This window comes from Mirounga leonina, unplaced genomic scaffold, assembly GCF_011800145.1.
Source record: "Mirounga leonina isolate KUSES-001 unplaced genomic scaffold, KU_Mleo_1.0 Mir_176, whole genome shotgun sequence".
NCBI lineage: Eukaryota > Metazoa > Chordata > Mammalia > Carnivora > Phocidae > Mirounga > Mirounga leonina.
The window spans coordinates 33153129-33174439 of NW_023270454.1; the positions used below are offsets into that span (position 1 = coordinate 33153129).

The 21311-nt window shown below is 35.6% G+C and overlaps 1 protein-coding gene across 2 annotated transcripts in view; it reads left to right on the plus strand.

The window, feature by feature from the left end:
* The window catches only part of FBXW7 (F-box and WD repeat domain containing 7), a 220775-nt gene that overhangs the window by 1365 nt on the left and 198099 nt on the right, over positions 1 to 21311 (plus strand). The gene's annotated exons all lie outside the window — the stretch shown is intronic.

Consider the following 21311-nt stretch of genomic DNA (forward strand, 5'->3'; position numbering starts at 1 on the left):
TTGGTACAGGAGTTTTTTACCTTCTTATTTCCTGGGTCCAGTTCCTATGTGCCAGGAGCTGTAACAGATTTCAGTTACTCAGGAAATTCTGAGTTCTTATGAATCACGACTTACTTGGGGGAGAGCATCTAGTACTTTAACCAGTTTATAAAAGTTGTTACATTTTTTTTCCCTATCCAAATGCTTTTTTTTTTTTTTTAATTTTTGAGTAGCATATGTCCTAATTGCTAGCACTTTTTTTATTTGGCAGAATGACTTGAGACTTTGCTTGTTTGAGTTATCTTTACTTCACTATCAAACGAGGAGAAACTTTTTTGATATTTAATTCTTTGAAGAATGATTTTTAAGGTGAAGTTTATAAAATCTTTGATATGCATTTTAGGTATCCTCTCAAGAGTGCCAAGTTGAGATGCAAGAAAGTAATTACCATTTCATGTATTTATATAGACCTTAAGGGTTAAGCATAGAGTGGAATTTTATTTAACAGAACATAGGCAGTACTATACTGAGAATTGTGGCTCCTCCAGGCAACAGTGTGGGCTCACTCCCTCTGAAGCCACTGCTGAGAGAAGCTTTGTAGTAATCAATGTAAGCCAGGGGTTGTCTGTGCTAACTTCTCCATTCAGGATCGTGATTAAATTTATTTAAAACTTTCTCAAATAGTGTTTTCATCTGTACTTTTTCTCCTTTGAGGTAGTAAGTTCTACAAGTTTATTAGCCCCTGAATTATTTAACATTTCATTTATTTGTCCAAAATCTGTCTCTTTAAAGTTCCAGGACACATCCAGAGTCTTTGTTTTTTGAGAAATGCTAGGTCAAGCTGGAGTTCATCTTTTCCTGGTTTTATAGATTTTGATTATTCCTCTTTACCGTCGTCTTTCCTGACTCTCTGTGTCGGTCTTAGAATGATTACTTTGATCCCTTGATCATTTTACCTCCTCTGGAACTTCTCCAGCTCTTTTGTTTCTTTTTATATATTTGTGCTTGTTAATGCTTTTGTAAAGAACCTTAAGTTCTAATTTAAATGGGTAATGACATGAAAATACTGATTAGTAGATGTGATGTTAGATGTCAAATCAAAAGCAAATGTCTCTGGATCTATTATCTTCTTTTGAGACCTTGAGGAAGTCATGTATCCCATGTTTTATAAAGATGGGAGAAAGAGAAATCTAGTCTTGGCATAGGCTGTTTTTCAGGGAGGAAGGGAAGACAAACCAGCAAACTATAATTTGAGTACTCTTATCAAAGTTGATTACTAACTTTAAGACTTATTTTTATTGCTTTGACTATAAATTGGTTAAAAAGCATGGTAATGTTTTATTGCATGTTTGGGTAGCAAAGAAACAGCAAAGTATTTGCTGCCCTGCCTTTGAGATGCTTTTACTTACGGCATAGGCAGTGAAACATAAATTGCACAAAATTGTAGGAAAGAGGTATGTATGACACTATATGTCATACTACTAGGTTTGGTACCTTATAGATATAAATGTATTTGTATATTTTTTATTAGAGAAGTGTTGGTGTTGGACTGTACAAAACTAATTGGAGTGTCTGAACCAAATCTGGGAAGTAAGGTCTCTTTTGGGAAGAAAGGTATAGGTGGTGGTAAAATGTTTAAGACTCTTGGAATTGGAGGGTGGGAGGGACAAATGTAATTACGAAGTTAGCTTCATGGGAATATGGATGAAAGTTGTTGAGTAGGCTTGGAGTCAGTTTGTGTTTGTGCAGTTACATGTGTACAGCCCAAAGAAGCAATTGAGAACAATGTTGCCGAGAGGGTAGTTTTAGATGATTGAGGAGAAACTGTATTCTAGGTCAGGAGGCATTATACCTGGGGTAGGATTTTGTTTTTCGAGGGAGCCAACATTTTTACACCATGGTCTTCGAAGAGCTGTTCAACTGGAGGAGTGAAAAAGATGCTCCCCATATTTTAGATTGGTGCTAGTGGTTTCTTACAGAAAGTAATTCAGAAATGAGGCAGTGGACTTTGTTTTTGACATTAAATTTTAGGGTAAAAAGTTGGTGCTGATGCAATCTGAAGACAGAAAAATAGTTAAACTAATGCGTGATATGTTGGAAATGTAGAGTTAGGAGTCATTTTCACAGTATTAAGGTTTCTCGAGAGAGCTGACAGAGAGTAAAGAGCTGACAGAGAGTAAAGAGCTGAAAAATGTGTCTTTTTACTTTGGGGGAAGGGACTCTTTTAAAGTTAGCAAAGATATGGTAAGAACAAAAAATGGATGAGACTCTCCCTAACAAAATGTTTTAAAAGTGGATTAAGATTTGAAGTTCACAAGGGAGGAACAGTCTTTAAACATGGCTACCAGTTCGGTCTTAGGACATGTGAGTCTATATTTTTGAAGGAGCTAGCACATTTTTTGTAGAGTATATAGGTCTCTTGAGATTAAGGTCAGAAGAATATATAGGATTTCACTGTTAAGGAACTTATACATAAAAGGACAGATTTGTTTTCATAAAAATTCATGTTTTTAAAGTTTGCCCAGCATTATTATCCTAAGTTTGGTCTTTAACATGACGAAGTGGAGCTAAAAATAGCTGGCAGAGAAGGCTGCTTCCCCTGCTTGCAGTTGATGTGTGTCTTTGTGTCCCATACAATGGAGGGGATATCCCTGTGTTGGCACAGCAGTGCTGAAAATGGTTTTTTTTTTTTAAACCTTTTTATTAAAAAACAAACAAACAAAAAACAACTTGGCATTTAAAAAAATTCAGCTGTCTTTGAAGCATGAGACACTGGAAGACCTTTTTTGTGGTGAAGCCTGCAGCTAATGGGGCTTGCTTTTAGTGTTGACTCTAACAAAGATTAAGGATTGTAAGAGCAGGAATATATACATATCCACACTTTTTGTGTTCCTTAGCTCATTCAGTTCACCACCTTCCTAGTAGCTTCTTTGGTCTCTTCTTAAGAATTTAATTCAAATGGCAGAACTCTGCGGAAGAGATGTTTAGATAGGGAGCTAGATCTCAGGTGGTTCTAGGATGAGAGTACGGGACTGGAATATATGCCATATGGGTGCCTTCTCCACGCTCTACTTTCCACAACATATTTTATGCAGGTGAAACCATGTTTAGATGAACTTAAAGGGCAGCCCTTTTGGGTTGACATGATTTACTAGTAAAGGTAGTGGGAAAGGTGTGACTCTGGTAGGAGGGAGTGGTAACCTCATGTGCTTTGCCTTGGCAACTTTGGGATTGATATGGGATGATTAAAGGGCCTTGGGTGTGCATTTGTGTTTTAGCACCAGATGACCCAAAAGCCTACACCTAGGCTGACAGCAGCTCGTGTCCTTCAGAGATGGTTCTTGGAGATGTCATGTGTTGCCTCTGACATCTCATTGTGTGGAGGAAGTTTTTTTTTTTTTTTTTGGTAAAGGGCCAGTTAGTAAATATTTTAGATTTTGTGGACTACATCTGATGCAACAATTGAATTCTGCTCTTTGTGGTTTGAAAGTAGCCATAGACAGTGTGTAAGCAAATGAGTGTGACTGTGTTCCAGTAAAACCTTATACAGTTGACCCTCAAACAATGCAGGGGTTAGGGGTACCAACCCCCTGTGCAGTTGAAAATCTGTGTATGACTTTTGAGTCACCCAAAACTGAACTATTGATAGCCTACGATTGACTGGAAGCTTTACCGATAACATAGTCTAATACATATTTTGTAGGTTATATGTATTATATACCACATTCTTAATAATAAAGTAAGCTAGAGAAAAGAAAATCTTATTAAGAAAATACATTGACAATACTGTATTGTTATTTATTGAAAAAAATTCGTGTGTAAGTACAGTTCAAACTCTTGTTATTCAAGGGTCGACTATACATAAACTATGTAGTTTATGGAACCCTCGTATAGAAAAGTGCCAAGTCGGCCCACATACAGTATGAGCTTCATTCCATTACAAAACTTGGACTGGCTGTTTTAGGTTTCTCTGTTCCTTGGGTCCTGTCTTAAAGTGATTCTATATAAAGTCTACAGTTCAAAATACTTTTGTCTCCGGAGTGATGAATACTATGGGAACTTGAGGAACAAGGGGGCAGTGCTGTCTATAGCAGCTAAAAAGTAGGGACTACTTGCATTTTTTACTGAGAGATAAATAATTTGCATAAAGTAACATACTGGCTACGTATCATAGCCGAAAGTATCTTTGAAGAATCTTAGGGGTGTAATTTTGAATGGTTCTGAAAACAAATTGTAAATAATTGTAAAGCATTTACTTCACATGTAAAATTATAAGTGTTTATAGTTGGTTTGAGTCAGGTGAAAATATTAAGCCAAATTCTAAGAACATTAAGGTTTGGTACCTCTGTTTTTTAAAGTCTTGTACTGTTACAATGACCACTTCAGTGTGTATAATTATTGGGTGCAAAATTTTTGTTTTGTTAAGTATTCTAAACAAATCCTCTAGATAACTTAAATGTGTACTTTAAAAAATCTTTGCTGTATTCCTAAGGGTAAATGTAGCATGGATTAATTTATTTCTTAGGTGAATCAATCTTAAATGTATTGTTTAGAACAATGCACTGTGCAACTTTACATTACAGCTACTATCAAAACGTTTGTTTCATAGGTCAGCAGATACCTGCATTGGATGGTGGTGTATTTTTCTTTTTTTTTTTTTAAAGATTTTATTTATTTATTTGAGAGAGAGGGCACCCCGTGCACGAGGGGGGTGTGGGGAGCAGTGGGACAAGCAGACTCCCCACTGAGCAGAGAGCCCAACATGGGGAGCAGTCCCAGGACCCCGAGGTCATGACCTCAGCTGAAATCAGACGCTTAACCAACTGAGCCACCCAGGCTCCTGATGATGGTGTATTTTTACCCTGGCTTCATAAATTTTTTTTATTTCATGATTCCCCTCAGGGGAGGTGGTGACCCTTGCAATAATGATAACTTTTTTTTTTTTTTAAAGATTTTATTTATTTTTTTGAGAGAGCGAGAGAGAATGAGAGAGAGAACACGAGAGGGGGGAGGGTCAGAGGGAGAAGCAGACTCCCCGCTGAGCAGGGAGCCCGATGTGGGGCTCGATCCAGGGACTCCAGGATCATGACCTGAGCTGAAGGCAGTCACCTAACCAACTGAGCCGCCCAGGCGCCCCAATGATAACTTTTTAGTTAGTTTCAAACCTGTTTTTATTTTTCATAGTATTTCTACACATATAATTGGTACTTCATTTCCTTTCTCTTTAAAAAATCTATACAGTATGACAATTTTAGTGTACTTTTTAGAAGGTCATTATAAAGTTGCTTTCCTGTTCATTAGGGGAAGATTCTTGTTCTTCTAAAAATTTTTAAGTTTTTGTCTTTTCAAGTAATTTTATCATTGTCTTAAGCTTAAGGATAGATGGTGATTTAAAAGACACAAGGTGTTCATCTCATATCTGAAAACATTCCAAGTAGAAATATTCTATATTGGTGACACTTTCATTGGACCAGGGAAAAGAGTGGTGTATTAGTACCCCCCCTTTTTTTAAAAGCTTAGCTGAATTGTCATTACAAACAGTAAAGTTGCTTTTAAATAATAAACTATTTTTTAGAATTTTTTAATTGAAGAATAATTGACATACAATATTGTATTAGTTTCAAGTGTACCACATAGTAATTAGATATTTATATTCATAACAAAATGGTCACCACAGTAAGTGTAGTTACCATCTTGTCACCATGTGCAAAGTTGTTAGAATATTATTGACTGTATTCCCTGTGCTGTACATTATATGCCCCATATTGTATTTATTTTGTGATTTGAAGATTGTACCTTCTTATTCCCATCACCATCTATTTTATCCATCTCCTCAACCTCCTGCCTCCTACCCCCTTTCTGGCAACCATCAGTTTATTCTTTGTATCTATGAGTCTGTTTCTCTTTTGTTTTGTTTGTTCATTTGTTTTGTTTTTTAAGTTTCCACATATAAGTGAAATCATATGGTATTTGTCTTTCTCTCTCTGACTTATTTTACTTAGCATAATACCCTCTAGTCCATCCATGTTGCAAATGGCCAAGATTTCATTCATTTTTATGGCTAATATTTCATTGTGTGTATATATACCACATCTTTTTTATTCATCTGTTGATGGACATTTAGGTTGTTTCCATATCTTGGCTATTGTAAGTAACGCTATGATGAACATAGGGATGGTGAAAGTGTTTTTGAATTAGTATTTTCATTTTCTTCAGATATATACCTAGAAGTAGAATTGCTGGCTGATATGATAGTTCTGTTTTTAATTTTTTGAGGAACCTCAACCTCCACAATGTTTTCCACACTGGTTGCACCAGTTTACATTCCCATTAACAGTGTATGGGAGTTCCCTTCCCTTCAGTCCTTGCCAGCACTTGTTATTTATTTATTTATTTTTTATAATAGCTGTACAGTTATTTCTTTTACACAGAAGTGGTTTTTACACAGCTGTCTCTAAGATAAATAAATTATAGGATCTTTTTCTAAGAGCAAGTTTTTTTTTTTTTTTTTAAAGATTTATTTATTTGAGAGAGGGAGAGAGTGCACGCCCACGTGCAGGGGAAGGGGCAGAGGGAGAGAAGCAGACTCCCTGCTGAGCACAGAACCTGATGCTGGGCTCCATCTCATGACCCTGAGATCGTGACCTGAGCCGAAATCAAGAGTTGGACACTTAACTGACTGAGCCACCCAGGTGCCCCTCTAAGAGCAGGTTTTGATCAGGAAATAGGTGGGCCGACTGCAGAGACTGAATTCCTGAAAGGATGCCCTTGAGGAAGAAGTGAGTTAAGGAAGAAGTTAGGAGTGACAAACCAAATTTCTTTTACCGTACAATTTGTCTGAAAGTTGCCTTCATCCAACTTGGTAGCATATTTTGAGTAAATAATGAACTTTTGGTGTTAAGCCTTTCTACTTGGAGACTTTTTCCACTAAGTGTAAAACCAGTCTGTCTTATGTCTTAATGTACTTTTAGATTTTTGCTACTTTCTCTTTAGACCTCATTGTCACTTTCTCATGATACCTTTCATAGTATGTTTAGAGTTTATTTTCTAAATGTATATGACATTTCCTAGACACTATGGGATATATATTTTCTAATAATTGTACTACTACACACAAGTATATTTAAAATTTCCTCCTATTCCACCTTCAGAATTGTGAAATATTTGAGGGAATGTCTGTACTGGATTTTGATCTGGATTTTGATTTTGATTTTGAATGACTAATATGTAACAATTTCTCTAAAATAATCCTTTAAAATTTTTTTTGATCTGGATTTTGAATGACTGATATGTAACAATTTCTCTAAAATAATCCTTTAAAATTTTTGAGTAACACTTGATTTCTCTAAAGCAGTTAGCTAGTACAAGATTTGAGAGCCTGTATATGTTGTATTATTCTGCAGTGCAGGTAGTTGAAAAATAACAAAAATGCACAAGAGACCTCATTGCTTGAGTATCTTTTGCTGTTTCTACATCACCTAAGGGATAGCTAGTGGATCAGTCAGATATTGTGCAGTTTCTGTTGCTGTGCTGTGTTGCCTCTGCCCTTTCTTTACAGCTGGGGGATAGTTACCAGAAATCTGGATGGTTTTAGGAAGGAGGTAGCATGTACTGTGTTTTTGTGTGTCTGTGTGTACATGCACCTAGTGTATTGTGGTAGGTGCTCCTTTCTACATGACTGTTCTTGGATTTAGGAAATATTGAAAGATGTAGTGCAAAATATTTTTAGTGGAGAGGATCACCATTGGATAAGATACTGTTTTCTTCTGGCTTTTTCATCCTACAGCATCTTGAGTGAACCCATTAATATATGTTAGTGCCAATTGTGAAATCTGAAGGCAAATTGCTGGTTTGTTTTTGGAAGAATGTATATATCTTCTCAAACTTTTTAGGGTGGCTCACATATAGTAACGCAGCCCATCCCTGTTAGCTTATTAAGTTAAAGATCTTTTAAGGTATGATGTAGACAGAGGGCTAAAGCCAGGCCTTATATTGTCCAGCATTTAAATTCAGCCCTTGAGTTTGACAAATAATACTGAAGTAATTCTGCAGTGTTTTCAAAAGTATCTGAACTAGTGTATGATTCATTAACATTTTATTAAAAAAATCTTGAAAACTAGAGAAATGATGGACTGCTGTGCTTATTATTTATATGAAAGAAGGACCGATTTGAACATAGCTAGAATTTGAAATCATCTCTAAAGAACTCAGAAATACTTAGACCAGAAAGAACTCTTTTTTGAATAATTCATTGATTATCTCTGAAGGTGACTGTGGTAAATTGTTCATTTAGAAATATCAGGTTGTAATTCAGTTATCAAGTCTCTTAACTGTCCATCTCTTTAGCGCTTAGGAACAAAAAGCTTTAAACAATTATGAAGAAGTTTAACAAGTTTTATCTGTATCATTACATCTCTTTATTTTTATTTTTAAAGATTTTATTCATTTATTTGTCAAAGAGAGAGAGAGAGAGAATGAGCACAAGCAGGGGGAGCAGCAGGAGAGGGAGAAGCAGGCTCCCTGCTGAGCAAGGAGCCTGATACGGACTCGATCCCAGGAACCTGGGATCATGACCTGAGCCGAAGGCAGATGCTTAACCAATTGAGCCACCCAGGCGTCCCTGTATCATTACATCTCAAATTGATTGAAGGAATTTTATTTATGTGATTCAGTTTTAACTAAATTTTAGTTTTCTCCCTTTCTTAAAATGATTAGTATTTATGTGTTTGATATTCTCCTTTCATGCTTTGTGTTTATTAAGTACAAATCAATTTTCAGAAACAACTTTTCCTTTAAGCTTGGCATAATCCGTGTTCTTTTGGCCTGTATAAGAAACAAATGATTCTTGATTGTTTTTATATTTGGAAAGTATTTCTGTTTTGAGAGCAATTTGGCTATGTCTTCATAGTCTGTTTATTTAATAGGATTGTATATTTAAGATAAGTATATGAAAAAAATCCAAAGACAGAAAGAACATATTGAGATATATTTCTTAGTAATGATTATCTTGCCTCTTGTCCTCGTTCTCTAACTTCTTTTAAGGCAAGTTTGCTTTAGATTTTGATGTAAATGCAGAAGTTAAATTGATTTATATATTAATAGTAGGTTATGTGGTTGATGACTATTCTCATTGAAAAAATCAGTTATTTAAAATATTTTTCTTTGTTGGTAGCAGTTGGAGTTAGGCTTCTTTCTGTTTCAGAGATTTTTCAAAGAAGGATTTTATGATAATGACTAGGCTACTGGGTAGATGGGAGAAGGACACAGTCTCTATAGTGACTTTAATTTATTCCTGTCCATTTATTTTGCATGTAATACCAGAAGGTTATATGGATTATCAGTTTTCTTTTGCATGATTAGTGGTCTCTTAATTGACAGCTGTGTGAATTTGAGAATATACACTTTGGAATGCTGCCGTAACGAGTGGTCAGGAGCCCTTTTCGAGTATTACATAGGTAGATTTCTTTTCATTAGAGAAATATAAAAATTTTAATTTATTAGATTAGAAATTTAGAGCAGGGAACAGGAAACTTCAGATTTTTTGTAAAGGCCAGGCGTTTAGTAGGAGAGGTGGGATGTACAGAGGGTGGGAGAGACAGAGCAAAGGAGGGAGGGAAGGGCAGATACCAGGGAGAATGGCACCGGAAGTTTTGAGGTCAGTCTTAGTCAGAGGTCACACCCTGTTATTTCTTTGGGTTGTGGATGTGGGGTGTTATCACATGTTATCTACCATCCTTTGAAATGTTGGTTAGATTAATCCCTAGCTTTTCAACATCTGGATTCTTTAAGCTATTGAAGTTTTAATCTGTCTGGGATAATCAATGTATCCTAGGGTGGGAAAATTTCTGTAGTACCTGCTTGGAGAAGGGTCAGACAAAGGTTTTCAACTGCACTGGGGTTACATTTTTGTTTTCTTGTTTTTTTCTTCTTCGACCATATTTCCTAGCTTTGTCTAACAGGGATGCTAGTAATTCTGTATATGTGACCTAGCAGTTGAGAGGTAAGCTTTGGAGATGATAGACCCAGGTTCCAGCTTTATCGCTTTGTGATCTTGGGCAAGTTATCTGGTCTGTGTGTGTTCCTTGTAAAACTGGGAATATTAATAGTACCTATCTCTCTCATAGGGTAGTCAAGAGGATTATGTAAATTAATGCATTTCGAGGTCTGGCTCAGAGTTAGTGCCCAGTAATGTTAGTTGTTGCAATAGTAAGTGTTGATATTATGATACTAAGTTATTGTAGTTTCTGTGAGGTTGGTGGTTTTTAGAATGCCAGGGGCATTTGTGATCTTCTGGATGGGTCCCTATTTTGAATACTGCCCTTTTTTTAGCAGCAGCTATTTACTGAACACCTGCTGTGTCAGGCATTGATCTGAGTGAACAAAACATGAAAATCCTGCCCTCTTGAAACTTATATTCTGTTTGAGGAAACAAAATACACAAACAAAATAGATGACCCATCACTCATCTTATGAAATTTGGTGTTTGACTTCATATATCTAAGCCTGTGTTAACCAGTCTAATCAGTCTTCACCATTAGATACTTTGTTTGTTTGTTTCTCCTCCTGTGCTTAAGAGTGTTTGTGGCAGGAGCACCCTAAAAGCATGGAACTAGTCTCATTGTTTTCAGCCATGGCTCAATCTTAATTGCAAGGCAGTCTTTACACTCTTCATTTCCTTGACTTACTACTTAAATTGGCTATCACGAACTTTCAGTCCCCAAATTTCGGTTTCACATTATTTACAGAAGGGGTGCTCCTCCCCAGCTCATTACCTTTTGCTTATCCATGTCACTTCTTAAGAGAAGGGATATTAGAAACCTTTTTAAAGAAATATTCCCTGACTAATCTAACTGTATACTTTTCCTTCATCTATTTTGTATTTCCCACCTTCTGTGTATTGCTAACTGAGATATTTAACTAGTTTATTCTGTTTTGTTTTGTTTTGTTTTTTTAAGTATTTTTCTTGTCTGTTCAGTTAGATTGTAAACCTTTTTAGGTTAGGGACCACTTTTCTATTCCGAGCCTTAGCATCCTCACTTGAAAAAAAGATATTACTTACCTCACAGGGAAGCTGTGAGAAATTTAGAGAGATAATGTGTGAAAAAGGTCCTGAGCTAAATCATTAATAAATGATAATTTCTTTTTTTTTTGAACCACTGTAGTTCCTAAACTCGATATTTGGCATATAGTCAGTGTTTAAAAAAATACTTAAGTTATTCTGAATTGAGGTTGGGAGTCTTTTAATTTAACTTCCACTTGTATGGATAATTTTAGTTTTTACTTCCAGATGAGATTCAAAATATTACTTTTCAAATATCAGGTGATAAAGGCTGAGACATTAATATGAGATGGCATAACAGCAGGAACTCAAGCCATCATGTGGGTTCAAATACCGACTACCACACTTACTGGTCATGTGACTTTTGGCAAGTTGTTTAATTCCCTTGGCTTCAGTTTCTTAATTTGTAAGATGGAGAAAATAATAACCAACTCATGGATACTATGTTGTTAGATTAAATGAGATAATAAACGGGAAGCACAGAACAGTGCCTGGTACATAACAAGGGCCGCAGGGAACATTTGGCAATATCTGGAGGTGTTTTTGATGGTTGCAGCTAGGGAGAGGTTGGTATGTGTGCTACTAGTATCTAGTGGGTAGAGGCCAGGTATAAACAATGTACAGCACAGCACCCCACAACAAAGGATTATTTGGTCCAAAATATCAGTTGTGCCAAGGTTGGGAAACCTTGCTTTATGAAAAGTCCTCTGTTTCTCCTTTGGATATTTTCTTCATATAAGTTACTCACTTTGCCAGTTGGATTCTGTATAAATAACTGATTATTGATAAAGATGAGTCATAGAGTCATAGACATGGACCTCATTTAACATTCATTTTAAAACACAGATGTGGGAGCCCCACATCGGGCTCCCTGCTCTGCGGGAAGACTGCTTCTCCCTCTCCCACTCCCCCTGCTTGTGTTCCCTCTCTCGTTGTGTCTTTCTGTGTCAAATAAAATCTTAAAAAAAAAAAATAAAGTTCACATATGATATTAAGTAGGTGAGAGCCTTAACTTTATTTTTTTTTAAAGATTTTTTATTTATTTATTTGAGAGCGGGCATGAGAGGGGGGAGGGTCAGAGGGAGAAGCAGACTCCCTGCTGAGCAGGAAGCCCGATGTGGGACTCGATCCCGGGACTCCAGGATCATGACCTGAGCCGAAGGCATTTGCTTAACCATCTGAGCCACCCAGGCACCCCGAGATTCTTAACTTTAAAAAAAAACACAGATGTAAAGGAAAATTAATAGATTTCATTTTTTTCAAGATTATAGGGCAGTTACTCCAAAAGTAATGTAAAAGTGGTTCCATTTATTATTCAGACACTAGGAAAGATTTCCAGGTGGATTTTACTGATTTGTTTTTTTAAAATGGCAAACTATTCACGTAAAAGTGTATCAAGAATAGGGGGCTTATGGGCGCCTGGGTGGCTCAGTTGGTTAAGCATCCGACTCTTGGTTTCAGCTTAGGTTGTGATCTCAGGGTCGTGATTTCAGGGTCGTGAGATCAAGCCCCTTGTGGGGGGCTCTGTGCTCAGTGGGGAGTCTCTTTCTCTCTTTCTCTCTCCCTCCCACCCCTGCTCAGGTGTGCACACGTGTTCTCTCTCTCTCTCTCAAATAAATGGATAAGTCTTCAAAAAAAAAGAGTAGGGGGCTTATGAGATGTGAGTGCCATATTGTGTAAATAGTCATAGAATCAAATATACACTAATGGAAAAAGCAAGTATCAAGGTTAATGGAATGATCTATTGGGAGAAACCTTGGATCACATCTAATTTCCCTCTCTTGTTTTATTACTAAGTTGAGGGCTATTTAACTTAGGACTTCTTTCTCTGTCTTTTTTTTTTTCCTATCTAAAATTGCATGCTTACCATCCCCTGTCTATTTCAGGAGCTTCTAAATTGATTTCTTTGCTACTGTCCTTTATATTCCTGCCTGAATTGACACTGCTCTAGGGGGAGCCTTTCTAGTCTGGATTCAGTCTACCATTCAGACCTCCTAGCATCATCCGTTTATTTCTGGGAAAGAATTAAGTGCTAATGCCCTAAGGCTGAAATTGGAATGAACTAACTTTTCTCTTATACATGGTTTTAGTTATGTATCATCTTTGGGAGTCATGTCATTTTCTGTATTTTGGAGTTCAAATGACTTCCCTCGCTTGTATCTTAACACTGGTTGTATATCCATATATACCCATATAAAGTATATATACACTTTAATGCATATTTGTGTGTGTATGTGTACATGTATATACTTTCACATATATTTGTCTCTGCACCTTGCTGTTTCCTCGGCCTGGAGTATTCTTTTCCTTTCATCTGCAAAACATTTATCTCTTAAGACCCTACTTAAATATCATCTTCTCTAGGAAACCTGTTCTCATTAATGTAAGTGGAGTTAGTTGTTTTTTCTCCTGGTTATACACAGTCTCTATATGGCTTTTATAGCACTTAAAATAGTTGTTTGTATTTTTCTCTTCTACTGGTCTGTCGATCTTTGAGGGCAAATGTTATATGTCTTATTCATCTTTCAGTTAATATCTCCTCCCTCCCAAGTGCCTAATATTTCCTGCTACTTACTAGGCATGTAGTTTGCTCACTAATGAAAGAGAAAAAATGATTGGAAAGATTTTTTAATAGGCTCTGTAAGAGGAGGACGTTATCATGTCATCTTTGTTTCAAAGTGCTTAGTGTAATACCTGTCCATAGGTGTAGTGTAATACCTGTCCATAGGTGTCCATACCAAACAAATATTTATTGAATGAATTAGAAGCCAGTTCCAATAGTTGATGGAGATTTTGTGTGAACCTTTTTCTTCAGCATTTCTGGAAGCATATCCTAAAAGTGGAACAGCCTAGATATTTGGTACCTCTGATGCATTAAGTTGCCCTTTCTTTTCCTGACTCAGTAATGAAACTTGATTCAACAAATACTTTCTGAAAGATGCTTTTAGTTGATTTCTTTTTCACCTGTTCGCCCATTCTAGTACTGAGCTTGTTGAAAAGGTGAATATGTGGCATTAGTGCTACATCATGGATGAGCTATCTTTAAGTAAAAGACGTCTGTTCTCCTCTGTACATTTCGGCCCAGAGTGATCATGTATTTTCTGTAGAGTATGGATAATGACTGAGGCAGGAGAGAGAAAACAGGTGATTGGAGGTGAGGAAGTTGCCTACTAGGTCTCTTTTTCTTTTTATGATGGTTGGTTTTTACCTCAGAGCTGCCTCCATTTATTTATAAAGACTTAGTTAGAAGGGAGAGGGGTGTGAATCTAGAGGATAAGATATAGATTTGATAATTTGATGAATAAGTAATTTGATAATTATTGTATAGATCATCCTTATTACTACTTATTGAATGTTTACTATATGTTGGGCACTATGCTAAGGATATTTGTGTGCATTAGTTAATTTATTCCTCACAGCAGTCCCTATGAAATAGGTATTAATAAGCTCGCCTTATGACAGAAGAAATAGATTCAGAGGTTTTTCCAAGAACATATAGCTAGGAATTTGAACTCAGAACTGGGATTCAAATCCAGGTCCATCTGACTCTGTGGTCTATTTTAATCACTATGCATGCATGCTGCCTCTTAAGTTTCAGTGGAGGAGTTTTGTATTGAAAATGGGAAGTCATCAGGTATACTGAGATAGGAGGGGAAAGTAATAGGATTTCATCCTATATGTGTTTGTCAGAAGGAAAGCAACAGACTCATGGAGAAGCAGTTCCCAGGTTTATGGCCTTATACAAAATAATTGTGAAATTTAAGCTTGTAATTTGAATTGACTTGCACTAACCTGCATTTTTCATTAAATTTAGTCTTGCTCTTGCTACAACCATCAGGACCCACATACATCTTCAGCCATAGAAGAAATCAATCTAGGCAAAATCTGTCTAAAAGATTGTGGAGCAAAGTGATTTTTACAATTTTTTCTGTGTTTAAAATGTGTTTTGCAGTTACAGTGAACTGTTTTGAAAGGCATTCTTGTTTAGAGGATGAGCCACAGAAATCTCTTATTTAGGATTTGAAAATCTATAATATGGCATGCTTGGAAGGTATAGCAGAAAATTTGAGAATCAATTGTTAGTCTCTAAGGTATAAATTGTTTAAGTCAATGAGTATCTGTTGCGTGTTTCCCTTATGTGATTTCTTAAACTATTTTTGTTTGTTATTTAAAAAAAATTATTTTTCCTGCTTTTTCATACTTTGTACAGGATTATTCTTTACCCAATTAGTTTATTTATAGGTGTTTTATATTTAATAAATATAGTGAGAACATATTAGGTTTATTCACAGGAGATTTAAATAGTTTTCATAATTTTATTTTGTTACCTAAATCTAAAATGTTTCCTAAAAGATTTCTCTCTTCTCTTGATTTTAAATACTGTATTTGTAACTTTAGTTATATACATTTGAATTTTGTCCTTTCCAGAATTTTAATTCTGTGTTTCTGTAAAATTTTATCAAAAGTTACTTGCAAACAGTAAGAGCAGTTGTTTGAATGGTATTCTATTAAAGATTAAAACTGCCTAAATAAAATTGAATTCTGGTAGATAAGAATTTAGGAGTTGGGGCGCAAGGAATTAAATAATCTTATCAAGATTTTAGGGTTCTAACGCTTAGACTCATAAGTGTTTTTTTATGTTATGTACCATAGGTTGCCTTCCTTAGAAATGAATGTTAATATGGCACTATTATAAAAATAATACTGATATCAACATTTGAGTGCTTAACGTGTGCCAGGCACTCTTCTTCATCCTTTGTATTAACTTACTCAGTTTTCATCATAGCTCTCTAAGGTAAGTGTTGTTAATGTCCCTATTTTATAGTTGAAAAGTTGGTGCGGAGAAGTTATACATGCTCAAGATCTCACTTTAGTTAGTAGTGGAATTGGGATTGTATTCAGGCAGTCTGGTTCTAGAGCCTGGACCTTGATCACTATTCTATACTGTATTTATTATCTCTAAATTTATTTCTTACATAGTAGTTACAGAACAGTGCCTGGCACATAATAAGGTCTATAGAAGTACAGGCCCTTTTCAGTGGCATTTAATTATATACTCTATAAGGCTGGCAAAGTACGCATTATTACCCATTTAAGTATGTATGCATTTTTTCTTCTATTAATTAGACTCCAGATTTTATTCAGATTTTTTATGCCCTTTTTTAAAAATAGCTGAGTTCCCTGAGGTTCTTAGAAACTAGATTATTGCTCAAAATTATATGGCCATGCTGGATCTCAAAATTAGCTTTTCTCACCACACATTCAATTTTACTTTAATTACATTGAAATGGATAAGGACTGAGGTTGGTTTGTTTATTTTTGTATGTCATTGATTTTGAAAGGCAGAAACAAATAGACTAAGTTTATAGTAGTGTGTTCGTGCCCAGTTGATAGAGGAAGTAAATTCTTAGGCGTTGTAAAGCTTTATTTTACCTGTAAAGTAAAGAGTAGTATTGAGAGTAGTAGTATTTGAGAGTAGTATTATCTTACCCTTCGGACTTGTGAAGTTGAATCTTATCACTCATAATAATGTGAAATATTAGAAATTGTTTTGACAAGAGAATAAAGATTAACAGGCTTTAAGAGAAATAATATAAGCCATATTTCCTCAAATCAAAGGAATCATCTGTATTAGTTTTCCATTGCTGCATTGCAGATTATCGCAGTTTTAGCAGCCAATCTCATAGTTTCTGTAGTCCAGGAATCTGGGCATGGTTTAGCTGGGTCCTGTCCTCAGGGTCTTCCAAGGTGAAATCAAGGTGTCAGTCAGGGCTGCAGTTTCATCCGAGGTTCAGAGTCCTCTCCCAGGTGCATTGGTGGTAGGCAGAATTCAATTCCTTGTGTTCGTAGGAATGGCGTTCCTTTTTCTTGCGGGCTCTCAGTCAGGGACCACTCTCCTCAAGGCTCCTATAGGCCATCCTTAGGTTTTTGCCATGTGGTTCTATCTATGGGCAGTTCACAACAAGGTTATTGAAAAAGACAGTGGGAGAATCTTTCTCCCTTGGAATCTCTCTGCCTTTTTAAGAACTTATCTCTTTAGGTCAGGCCTTACCAAGAATCACCCTAATTTAAATCAACTGATTAGGGATTTTAATTATGTATGTAATATCCCTTCATAGCAGCATCCAGATTAATACTTGGTTGAAGATGTGTACACCAAGGTGTTGGAGTCTTGGGGCCGTCTTAGAATTCTGCTTACCACATGATCAATTATAAGATAAATTGTTATTTTGTGTACCACTAAGGAAGAAAAATGCTGTATTAAAGTATGATACAATGCCTTATTGGTACTGGGATGTTGCCTTCTGGAAAAAAAAAAATGGAATTGTGGTTATTCTTCCTAGCACAGTATTTGCTTCATGAGTATCAGATTTATTCCCCACTGCTGTGTTGCTGTGTTTTTTTGCAAGCATAATTTTTTGTTTCAATGATGAATCATAGTGTAAAATTTTCTTTTCTTTTTTAAGTTTATTTATTTATTTAAGTAATCTCTACACCCAATGTGAGGCTCAAACCCATGACCCTGAGATCAAGAGTCATGCTGTTCTGACCAAGCCAGCCAGGCGCCCCCATAGTGTAATCTTTTAGAGGATACCTAAAATGAGAAGTAAACTTGACATGTGTGTACCAAAAGTACACAGAATTCAGTAAAAGTTATGGTGATATAAACTGCCATGACTAAATTCATACACGCAGGCTCTATTTTGACTGCCACAGGACAAATGGATTGCTTTTTTTTTTGTTTCCTATTTATTTTTAATTAACTTTATTGAGATATAATATATACAGTAAACTACATCTATTTAAAGTATATGATTTGATGAATTTTGATAAGTGACACCACTACCACAATCAGGACATTTCTGTCACCCTCAGAAGATTCCTTGTGATCTTGGCAATCAGTCCTTTAGCCCCAGGCAATCACTGATACAATTTTTGTTAGTATAGATTAGTTAGCATTTTCTGGTATTATAAGCAGTGGGAAAACAAAAAAAAGGATATAGAGACAGGATACTCTTAATTTTTGTGTTTTCGTCAGATCTTATTCTTGGAGAAATACCCATTTCTTTATTAGGTCTCAGGTTTATTCTTTCACTGTGGGGGGAAAAATGATCCTCCTTGAGGTTTTCTGAACACAATTTTTGGATGTTATAACATCTACTTTGCCTACATATTTTTTCTCACCCTACTCAGGGTTGGCTCTCCTAAACCGCATTTGTGCTTGCATTGCTTCCCCATCCACTTTTCTACTTAGGCCAAAAACAGAAGAAGTCATTTTCAACTAGAAATTCCAAGCTCCTAAAAAATTTCACATTGTTACCATCTGAGGCTTTTCACCTGTTAAGATAGTCATAGCACCCCAAGAGAATTTCAAAGTGTACTCATTTCAATTCTTTTTTGTTGAGATTCATAGTACAATTTGAATTTTAGGAAATGTAAAAGATTTCTCTCATAGTCACTTCTTACGGTTATTGCTTGTTTCATGTTACTTAGTATGTGCAGTGTTTTCCATTGCAGGAAGCACTCTGGGAAAAGTCTTACTTCCTGGAGCATAAGAAAAAGGGAACTGAGGGAGAACTCAGGTGAAGCTCTCAAAAGCTCATTTAGCTGTCATCTAACACAGCATTGTCTAATGGGAATATAATGCAAGCTAGATATCTAAATGTATTTTTTAAATTTTTTTCTAACTTTATCTAGTAGCTACATTAAAAAGCTAAAAAGAAACAGGTGGCAATTTTAATGATGTTTTATTTAGCATAATATATCCAACATATTATTTCAATATGTAATCAATATGAAAACTTATTAATGAGATATTTTAGATTCTTATTTTAGTGCTAACCCTCTGAGACCTGGTGTATGTTTTGTTTTATACTTACAGCACATATTAATGAGGACTTAGCCACATTTCAAGTGCTCACTAGCTAATGGCTACCATATGGGACAATGCAGATGTAGATTATGAAGGTTTTTGTTCTGTTGCTTTTTCTATTTGAGGCAATAGCATGTGGACTCCACAAGAAATTGGCTTTAGTTTAATAAGTTAGGGCTTTAATGTTTCAGGATGGTTTCTATGGTTGAGATACAAAAGTTTTTGTTTATAAAAACATTTTTATACATTTTCCTTATTATACAAGTAATGTCATTATTGAAAATTTGGAAAAGTCTGGATACGAGACTACAAATTGCCCTTTTCTTCCTCAATCTAAATATTACAAATGTTAAACTTTTATTTAATTTCCTCTTTGTGACTGCTTCATTTTAAACCAAAGAGAAAATGTATTCCTTTTTTGTCTTAATTCTTTCCTCTTCATATTCAGACAATTATTGACAATCCTTTTGCCTGTTTGCTTAAATTTATTCATTCTGTTTCCCAGGCCATATCTTATTAGAGGGTCTCTGTGAGTAGTGCTCTCTGGGACACAGTAATCTGAATGGTGTTCCCTGGGTTGGGGTTAACAATAGAAACCCTGATGGCTCTTATGTACTCATTTCTAAACCAGTATAGTTGCTTTCATTTTTCCTGCCTGCAGTCTTTTACACATACCTCCAACTTTTTTTGTTGTTGAAATATAATTCACATACCCAAAAATTTACCCTTTTTAAGAAAGTATACAACTTAGTGGGTTTTAGTATATTCATAAAGCTTTGCATCCATTTTTACTCTCTAATTCTGTAGCATTTTCATCACCCCAAAAAGAAACCTCATGTCCATTAGCAGTAACTTTCCATTCCCCCTTCCCTCAGCTCCCTGGCAACCAGGAATCTACTTTCTGTCTCTATGGATTTGTCTATTTTGGACATATCATAAATAGAATCATACAATTTATGGCCTTCTTTCATTTAGCGTAATGTTTTCAAGGTTCTTCCATGTTGTAGCATGTATCAGTACTTCATTCTGTTTTTATGGCTGAATAGTATTCCATTGTATGGAGCATTTATGGATACATTTTGTTTATCCATTATCAGTTGATGGACATTTGTGTTTCCAGTCTTTGGCTGTTATGAGTAAATCACCCAGTTTTTGAGATCTGGAGAATGAAAGAACATTACTTTCTTCACTTGATCCCTCATTCTGTTCAAACTTTCAGTGGCTCCCTATCGCTTATATAACATAAAATACTTGAATGTCTTAGAAAGTGTGGCCTCAAGCTGCTTTCCTTTACATTCTTCTTTTTCATTGTGGTATTCTTTACTATTTCTAAGTATGTATTACATATGATTAGATTATGTAGACAGTATTAATTATGTGGATAGATTATATAGACAGTATTGATAAATCTGTCAATTGAATTCATTTAAAAATTACTTAAATTTTTGGGGACCTGGGTGGCTCAGTCGGTTAAGCATCTGCCTTCAGCTCAGGTCATGATTTCAGAGTCCTGGGATCAAGTCCCAGGTCAGGCTCCCTGCTCAGTGGGGAGTCTGCTTCTCTCTCTCCCTCTGCCCCTCCCCCTGCTTGTGCTCTCTCTCTTTCTCTCAAATAAATAAAATCTAAAAAAAAAAAAAATTAGTTAAATTTAGGCTATATTATATATAAATATATGTATTATATTTTATATACGTTATATTAAAAATTTAAAAATATATATCCAAACATATATGTTTATATTTGGATATATATTTAAATAAATATATATTTATAGAGAGAGAGAGAATGGAGAATTCTAGAAAAGCAAGTACTAGAATAGAAAGAAATGTAATAGTAAAGTAATTTTTTTTCTTGGATTTGTCCATAATGTCAAACAGAGATATATTCATTTTCTATAACATGAAAAAAACACCTCATTTGAATTAGCCGTTGATATATGGAACTCATTCAAATTAGTCGTTTTCTGGTTAACACTATTAGCAGCTTGTTGTCTGAGGCCTCGGTTTTTTTTTTCCTTATCAAGATAGAGTCCGTTTTTTTCTCCTTTTGACATTTCTGAAATAGTAAAAGTGAGATATTTTTACGTATACTTAAAAAATACTTCCAGAATGTCCTTATGCATGCACACACACAAATATACATAGTGATATTCTTTCCCATTTTACTGAAGGAGAACATAGTGGGATGTCCTTCCACTTGGGAGGAAACATCAGGAGTGGAGAGGAAGCATTCCCCCTTTCTTTCTCTCTCTCTTTCTCTCTCGTCTTTCTTTCTCTCTCTCTTTCTCTCTCGTCTTTCTTTCTTTCTTTCTTTCTTTCTTTCTTTCTTTCTCTTTCTTTCTCTTTCTTTCTTTCTTCCTTCCTTCCTTCCTTCCTTCCTTCCTTCCTTCCTTCCTTCCTT